The 8,365-nt window shown below is 46.9% G+C and overlaps 1 protein-coding gene across 8 annotated transcripts in view; it reads right to left on the bottom strand.

The window, feature by feature from the left end:
* Positions 1 to 1,550: 1,550 nt before the first annotated feature.
* LOC142568075 (G patch domain-containing protein 2-like) overlaps positions 1,551 to 8,365 on the bottom strand; it is a 127,035-nt gene continuing 120,220 nt past the window's right edge. For all 8 annotated transcript variants that reach the window (XM_075678172.1, XM_075678176.1, XM_075678170.1 and 5 more), the window contains one exon: positions 1,551 to 2,532. The gene's annotated coding sequence lies outside the window, so the exon portion shown is untranslated. The remainder of the gene's footprint in view (positions 2,533 to 8,365) is intronic.

The following is an 8,365-nucleotide window of genomic DNA, read 5'->3' as shown; positions in this document are numbered from 1 at the left end:
TCTTGGGTAGTGTAGTAAACACTTTTTTTCCTATCACAGAGCATGCTTCAACCTAAAGTGTAGTATAAATTTGAAGAAAAAATTTTCTTTCCAACAGTACTATTTCCAAACATGCTTCAAAAATCTTTAAAAAAGATCTACAAAAATTATGCTAAAAAAGGTTATATAAAAACATTGTTGCTTCACATAGAAAAACCTTTAAAATTTCAGAATATACATTTTCAATGCAAAGGACCTGTGCAATATTTCAGGAAATATCGTCCTTCTATGTAAAACATTTCTTGACACTTAAAAGAAAGTATTAACCCTGGTGACTAGGCTTAGCACGATACCAAGGTCAACTCCTGGCAGTCTTTTCGCATGGAACTCGACTCGCTGCACGGCCACTGGCAAATGATCCTGACTGAAGGTTATCAACTCCCTGCAGGTAAGAACTGTGGCCTTTAAGACATGTAGAATATTTTCATGTAAGCGCACGACAGCTCTGATACAATTCGGAGAAAAAAATCGAAGCTTTCTTTGGAAATCTGACAAACCAAAGTTGACTTCTGCATAAGTGCCCAAGTCCAATAACTCGTGTGCAGATGCATTAGAATCAGTGAGAACGTGACGTTTTTGTGCACGAGTGGTGCGAGGGGCCGATGCCACCTTGGAAACTATGAGCGATCATCATGCCACCACACTCGTTCTCTGGACACACTTTAAAAATCCACGCGCGGCAGAAAAAGAAGTCCGAGAACCAAAACTGACTGAATAGTTTCTAAATAGTCCAATAAATGAGGCTAACCATCTGAGAACGCTTGGAAAGCGGCAAAATACAAATTTGCAACCATCCATAGCAGGCCATCGACGAGCATAGGCGCAGACAGGAAAGTGTTAAAAGAACCAAGGTGCCTCCCGATGCCACACAACCTTGCCAGCAGCAGCGCTCATTTGGTCTGCTGGCCTCACTGGCAAGAGCGATCATGCACATATTCTTATGCACATGTTGCCTCACGGGATAAGTGTGAAGAAGTGCAACTCATAGGTCAATTTACAAAGCAGGAACACGGGCTCAGGGGGCATAGTATGGTCACACATTCTCGCACGTGAATGCAGTGGTGCGCAGCATGAAATGGCATGAGACTCGATCGCTGTGGCAACTGCCGATATCCTGTGGATGAAAGCAACAAAACCCAGGCTAACTATCTGCTGCCACTTTGCTGTAAAAGTGGCCCAAACACAAAACTTCGTGATTGCACTTAATGTTCTGCAACAGCTTGGCCCAACAAGTCACAAATGTAGCCCTTTGGCACAACGTACGCAGCTGTACTACCCCTGACATAATGACTTTTCAACTGAAATATCAATACTTGCCATGTCAGAAAGCATTTGCACATATCTGCTTTGCATTATTTGTCCGCTTGCACCGAATGACCGAGGCATGGTGGTTAGAACGTTTGGCTTCAAACTGTATGTTGGTCTGATTCGAGGTTGGGTATCTTTTATGCATAATGTCCAGCCTTGATCCAAGCAAAGCATGCAAAACAAATGAAAAGACAAACTCACAATTGAAGAACACTGGCCCATTTATTAGCTCTTATTTTGCAGTAACAAAACAAGTGTCAAGACTGCCAACGAGAGCAACATGATGCCAGAGTAAAATGCAAAAAAGCAAAGGACATTTTAGTGTGCAAGTGAATCAGAAAAATCGCCATATTTCTACGAGTCTTGTTCAGATATCTAGAGAACGAATTTCCGTGACCAAAAGTGACTGCCAAGAAGCTAACTTCACGGCAATACTGGACGAAGCGTCACACCTTTGCATTTATGCAAACTGCTTTATTATAATGATCTGGCATTGAAGCAAACAAGAAAGACAACATGGCTGCTATCTGTACACTGGTGCCCCACCAAAGCACTTGTCATCAACCAATTAAGAGGTGCAGTCAATGCATAATCACTACACTTTAATAACCTGTGATCATAGAAAACACCATATATTAAGGAGAGTGACAATGGATTTACTGGTGTAATTTATTTTTCTACTAAATGAAGCAAATTGAAGCCCACCATAACCATCAGCAAAAAAAAAAATGCACATAGAGATTTAAGTCCCAATGGTAAAACATTGCATGAAAGTGGAGCAACAATGATATCATGACAGCACGTGAATGGCAGTAAAAACTTACCACAAAAGGCTGTGCATCTAGGAGTTCTAACCGTCATTACACAAGAGACATGAGACACCTGCTTTGCCAAAGCAACACATTTGGAAGGCAGGTCAAAGGAAACGTAGCCCGCTTGTTTTTCAGGTCACCAAAAATCACCAGGTGGGCATTTCTTCTTTACACTTGGTCCACCATTAAGTCACGCGCACACACCAACCATCAAAGAAGCTCAGCATGCTAGAAACTTGTGCAATATTTTTCCACTGGGCAGTGATAATGACACCTCAAGATGCCTGGCCTTGCGAATCAAGGATGCTTTGCAGACTGACTCCTTTGCAGCTGATGTCGCCAGCAGGGCTTGGGAAAAGTGCTGCCTCCAGACCTGCCAAGAAAAGCAGTGCATTGTTAAGAGGCACTGTCACTCAGGCTTTTCAAATTAGCTCTCACTTCTAGCACAATTCTGCCCAAAATTCGACCTATCCATACCATCCAGAGCAAAGTAAACAGCCGCACATTTGTATTTTTCTCTGAACGGCGAAACACAAAAACTAAACCTCATAATTACTTTGTTTAGCGCAAGACAAAGTAATTAGGGATTCACACCAACTAGCCCACCAACGCATTGTGCTAAACCTCATAAGCATTTCACTGAATACAGATTCCACACCAACACATTCAGGTACTCTTTCTTTCCCCATACAATAACAGATTGGTATGGATTTCCCAAACAATACAGCCAAACCTCAATATAACAAAATTCGTAATGTAACAAACTATTTTCATTTCTTGATCTTAGTTGCATTAAAAACTGATCTTTTCTTCTTTTAATAGAACAAAGCAATTTAGTGACACATTTAAACAAGCTTTTCGCCATTTCAAGCATGCACTTGGAGTCAGTATGCCTAGTAAATCTAGCAAACAACTATGAAAATGTCAGCCATGGGAAAAGTGATCTCAAGCATCCTTCTGCATGAAAAGTTAGAGTGGCAGAACTGTTATCAAAGCAGGAAACACTGCTACATCACTTATCGCATAGGCAAACAACTGGCGAAGGCTGCGGGGCGCGCGGCAGCTCGAAGAGCTCGGAGAAACACGAGAGCTGACGGTTCCTTCTGTGCTAGAGGGATGGGGAGGGAGTAAACACGAGTAACGTGATAAAGCCCGCGCTGGGAAAGTGCGAACGTGCACCTATCTGCGCTCTCCTCCTAGAGTGTGTGTCTCCTCTTCCGCGCGTGCGGCCATATGTGGGCCCTGCGCCCTATCTTGAAGGAATCAAATCCACGTCACAAAGATTCCTTGTGGCGTTCTCACCTGTACTCTTGGGACAAAGGAACGACAACACAGTAGTGCAAACAATCACAAGGGCATTTAATGCATCTTTCATACACTAATGCCTACTAGCTGAATTGCTATTCACGAACATGCCAATGGATGCACGACGAATCGAGGAAGCCCGACTCACCGCGACCAGATAGCGAGCGAATATGTTCGCCCCATGCTGGACGCCAATGCCTGGTTGTTTGCGTGTACGGTCACGCAAATGGCAGTGCATTTGAACGATGATGTTCGTCCATTCCGGTGTAGGCCTTGCGAGATGCTCTCGGAGAGCATGGATCGGCGCACGCACGGAATGTCTGCGCTGCTTTCCGACCTGCAGCCAAAAAAGAAAGAGCCTACTCCCTGTCGAGCGCAACCAACCGTGCCATTAGGTACCGTAAAAGCGCGCATATAATACGAGTTTTTTTGCTATTATTAGCGCCCCAAATTTTTGCCTCATACTATATGTGGATCCGAACAAAAATTTAAGTCAGAAATTTGGGCTAGAAGTTTTGGTTTCATTATCGCTGAGTAGCTATGGCTTGACTTCGTTAGTACTGCGTGGCTACGGCTTGGCTTCCTTATTGCTGCATTGCTATGGCTTGGTTTCGTTCTTGCTGCGTGACTACAGCATCGTTTCTTTATTGTTGAGTGTGCACCTTGGCAGCGCATGTGCAAACCACGCTTCGCGAAGTGCATCTTTTTTATTCCGCATTGAAGGACCAAGATGCCCAGACCACGAAAACAATGCTCAGCTGCTTTCAAGAGAAAGGTTATTTTAGCCGCACAGGACATCGGCAACAGTGCGGCCGGGAGGCAGTTTGGCATCAATGAGGGAAGCCCTCACGGGTGGCATCGACAGAAGGAAGCCCTTTTCGCGTGCAGCAGAATGCAAAGAAGCTTTCGCGGCCTGAAGAGTGGGACATTCCTGGAAATTGAAGTCATCCTGACGGAGTTCGTACGCCAACATCGAGCTGTGCATCTAGCTGTGAGTGTGGAGCTTATGCAGGCAAAAGCTAAGGAGCTTGCAAGAGAAAAAGGGCTACTGAGCTCCGCCTTCAAAGCAAGCAAGCACTGAATTTATCGCTACATGTGCCGTGCTGGATTTTCCTTGCGCCGCCGAACTTCGATTTCATAAAAGCTGCCAGAATCGTTCGAAGAGCTGCTTGTGGCTTTCCAGCGCCAGGTTATTTCACTGCGCAAGTCCAAGAACTTCCAGCTAGGGCAAACAAACGTCTCTTTATCTGGACATGCCATCGCCCCTCATCATGCATGAAAAGAGCTCTAAACAAGCTTATGTCTGGTCCACTGGCAATGAGAAAACGCGAGTTACCGTCATGTTGTCGTGCATGGCAGACAGACGCAAGCTCCTGCCCTATGTCATCTTTGAGTGCAAGACAGTGGCTAAAGGTGAGGAGCTGCCAAAAAGTAAGATGCCATGAGAAAGGCTGGACTGTTGTCGTTCCCGTCCATCCTCATGCTGGATGCATTTCCTTGCCATGTGGCCGACTCAGTGAAGAGGCTGTTGCGCGAATCCGGCACTGAACTCATCGTTATCTTGGGTAGGATGACATCTCAGCTGCAGCCTTTAGATGTTTGCGTGAACAAGTTGCTCAAGGACGCGGTCAAGTGGTGTTACACAGATCGGATGCGCTCAGGTGAGCCTGCAGTGACGCCAACCGGGTTGGCTGAAGTGGGCTTTGCCCGCCACGCTATGCAAGTGGATTGTGGACGCATGGGCCAGCATACCAGAGGACCTTGTGCACCATGCATTCAAGAATTGCGGCATCTCAAACGCGCTCGATGGCACAGAAGATGAGTACCTCTGGGAAGATATGTCTGACAAGGAACTATCCGAAGAGAGCACAGCTCAGGAAGACAGTGATCGAAGTGCGAAGTGCAATTTAAATGAATGTTTTCCTCGAGTTTTCCTTACTGGTATTATACGCAGATACAGTCGAGTCTCGCTACAATGAAATTGACAGTGCAAGAGAAAAAATTAGTAGAAACGAAAATTTCATTGTTGTGGAATTCACAAAAATATGGCTAACCTGAACTGGTAAACCACAAACTTTTATTTCCAAAAGTCAACCAGTGTCAACTGCTTCCCTTCTCGGGAGCATCATGACACAATTTTCACAGTCGGCAAGTAGCTGCATCGCGACGCCGTCATCATGCACAGCCACGCAGTTTCTGACAACATCGAACGCATCCAGTACGCAAGATGTGGCTGGTGGATGCAGGTCTGGCACTTCGTCGTCATCCGACTGCCCCCCGTTGTCGCGGACACTTAATGTCCTCATCGCTCAATTCCTCATGGGCGATCACATTAATGTCAGCATCGATGAAGTCGTCCAGCTTGACACCGGATGGCACCTTGAAGGGCCGCCCAAGACGCAATTACGTCTGCTGGCGGATGCACTGCTGCATTGCAGTCAGCAGGATCCTCAGCGGAGTCAGTGTCTGGATCTCCGGGCTTGAAGCCCGCATGCGTGAAGCAGTTCACGATAACTGGCCATCCAGTTGCAGCCCACGCAGCAGTCATCATCTGCAGCACCATGTAGAGGTCTAACTTCGTGTCGTAACTGGTCTCCACATTCAATAGAAGATGCTGCATCACTCGCTGGCAGTAGGCGCACTTCAGACTTCTAATGACACCTTGGTCAAGTGGCTGTATTATCCAAGTGCAGTTCGGCGGAAAGTACTTCAGCTCCACATTTGTGAGCTCTGCATCCAGAATATGATGGGCGGAGCAATTGTCCAGCAACAAGCACACCCGCCGGCCCTGCCTGCTCATGTCGCAGTCAAATGATGTGACCCATTCGGAGAAAATGGCTCGCGTCATCCAAGAGCGGCTGTTGGCGACATATTTTACGGGAAGGCTCCTATTACCTTTAAAGCAACGGGGCCTTGCACTCTTCCCAATAACTAGCGGTGGGCACTTGTCGGATCCGTCCGCATTGGCGTACAGCAGCACGGTCACGCGCTTCTTACTGTGTTTCCCACCGTAGCAACGCTGACCTTTCATTTCGAGGGTTTTTGACGGCAGCATCTCATAAAACAGGCCTGTCTCGTCAGCGCTGTAAATGTCCCGCATGGCACAGTCTTTCAACAACGCCGAAATGTTTGTGGAGATCCAGGCGGATGCGCTGCCTATGTCTGCCGATGCCGACTCACCAGAAAGCGTCTTGCCGACAATGTCATGGCGGGCCTTGAATCTGCTAAGCCAGCCTGTGCCCGCCTTAAAATCATCAATTCCCAGCAGGCAACCGTAATTCAGGGCCTTCTGCTGCATGGCGTTTCCACTGATGTGTATGTTTTTCGCCCTCGTCTCGACAAACCACGTGTACATAGCCTTGTCGAGGTCTTCGTGCGCCGACGGCGTCAGCTTCTTCTGCTTGGTTGATGTGCCCAATGCAAGAGCTTGCGCTATTGCCTCTTTGGACTTCAAAATGGTGGACAGCAAACTGGAGAAATCCCAAACTTTTCCGCAATGTTGCCTTTCTTCTGCCCACTTGCGACTTCGGCCAGGATCCGAGCTTTATCCTCCAACGATTAAAACTTTCGACATGGCGCCGCCATGTCAAAAAGCCCGCTAAAACAGAACGGCTTCTCTGAGCAAATCAAACACCGCTACACATGCACAACACAAACTGCCAATTGCACTAGCCCTAACTACGCACCGACAGCACCGAGATGCAGCATGGACTGACGAGACAACTGAGCTTCGGCTTTGGATTGTCTGCGGCTCAAAAGTTTCAAGCCAATCCCAAAGGTAGGCCTGTCTCATCGCCGTCGCCATCGAGCAATGGCGGCCCCCATGCTCGGTCATCAGCGGCAGTTTCTTGTGGTGCCAACACGTGATCATAACTTTGCAGACTCATTTTTATGTGCAAAATGTGCAAAATGACCGAAATTGCGTTTCCTGCACGGCAAATTAAATTTCAAGCCTGGAATTACTTCGTCAGATTTCGTTGAAGTGGAACGGCATAAGAAAACATGTTCATTGTGGTGAAGATATTTATGCATTGACTCCTATAAACAGCTGATAGGGAACCGAGAATTATTCCTTGTACCATTGTACCAAAAATTTCGTTGAAGCGGCGTTCATTCTAGTGGAGTTTGACTGTAAAACTTTCTTTTTTTCCATTTCGTGTCCTGAAAATTTCACCTCATACTATGTGCGGGTTCGTATTATACGTGGGTTTTTATGGTAAAAATGGCGAAAGTGAGGTGCTAGCAGCGCTACACTTGTGCCATCTTTCATAATGTGCTGCAACCAGACCAACTGCCACTGGCACTAAGTTACATGGAGAAGCAACACTACAGGAGATGCGAGACATGCGGGTGTAAAGAACACATGAGGGGATGCCCGAGTCGCGCATACCCACACCCTCAAGGACAGCAACCCGACACATTAACAGGCAGCGCTACAAATGCACCGAGTGCGCGCTGCTTTTCAATAAATGCCTTTCACACCAATGCTTTAGCGAGATGTGCCATGAATACACTGGGTATATGCCGCTCTTCAATGAACCTCTCGCCAACTTGGTTCGCTGACTATGTCACTGAGTGTGTGGCAAGCCAGGGGCCAATTCTCAGCGCTCAAAGGCACCAGCACACAACGCTTCTCACCTCGGAAGTCATTTGTGGACTTTTGAGCAGTGCCACTAGATGGCACAGCATGTCCAGAAAGAAGCTTGAGAGATGAGCCGGTTGCTGCATGGCACATTTCTGAGTGTTCGCACACACCGGCATGTGATGCATTTCAAAGACCATGCACAGGCTTTGTGGCAGCAGTGCTACGTGGCACCAAGTGTTCTTAGGGAAGCGTGACAGAGAGTCCCGCTGCAGTACATGCCTGATGGATAACTCGTTTCAACAGTAGCAATACATGG

Source organism: Dermacentor variabilis, unplaced genomic scaffold (genome assembly GCF_050947875.1).
Source record: "Dermacentor variabilis isolate Ectoservices unplaced genomic scaffold, ASM5094787v1 scaffold_16, whole genome shotgun sequence".
Classification (NCBI taxonomy): domain Eukaryota; kingdom Metazoa; phylum Arthropoda; class Arachnida; order Ixodida; family Ixodidae; genus Dermacentor; species Dermacentor variabilis.
This window is presented reverse-complemented; position numbering and strand designations above follow the sequence as displayed.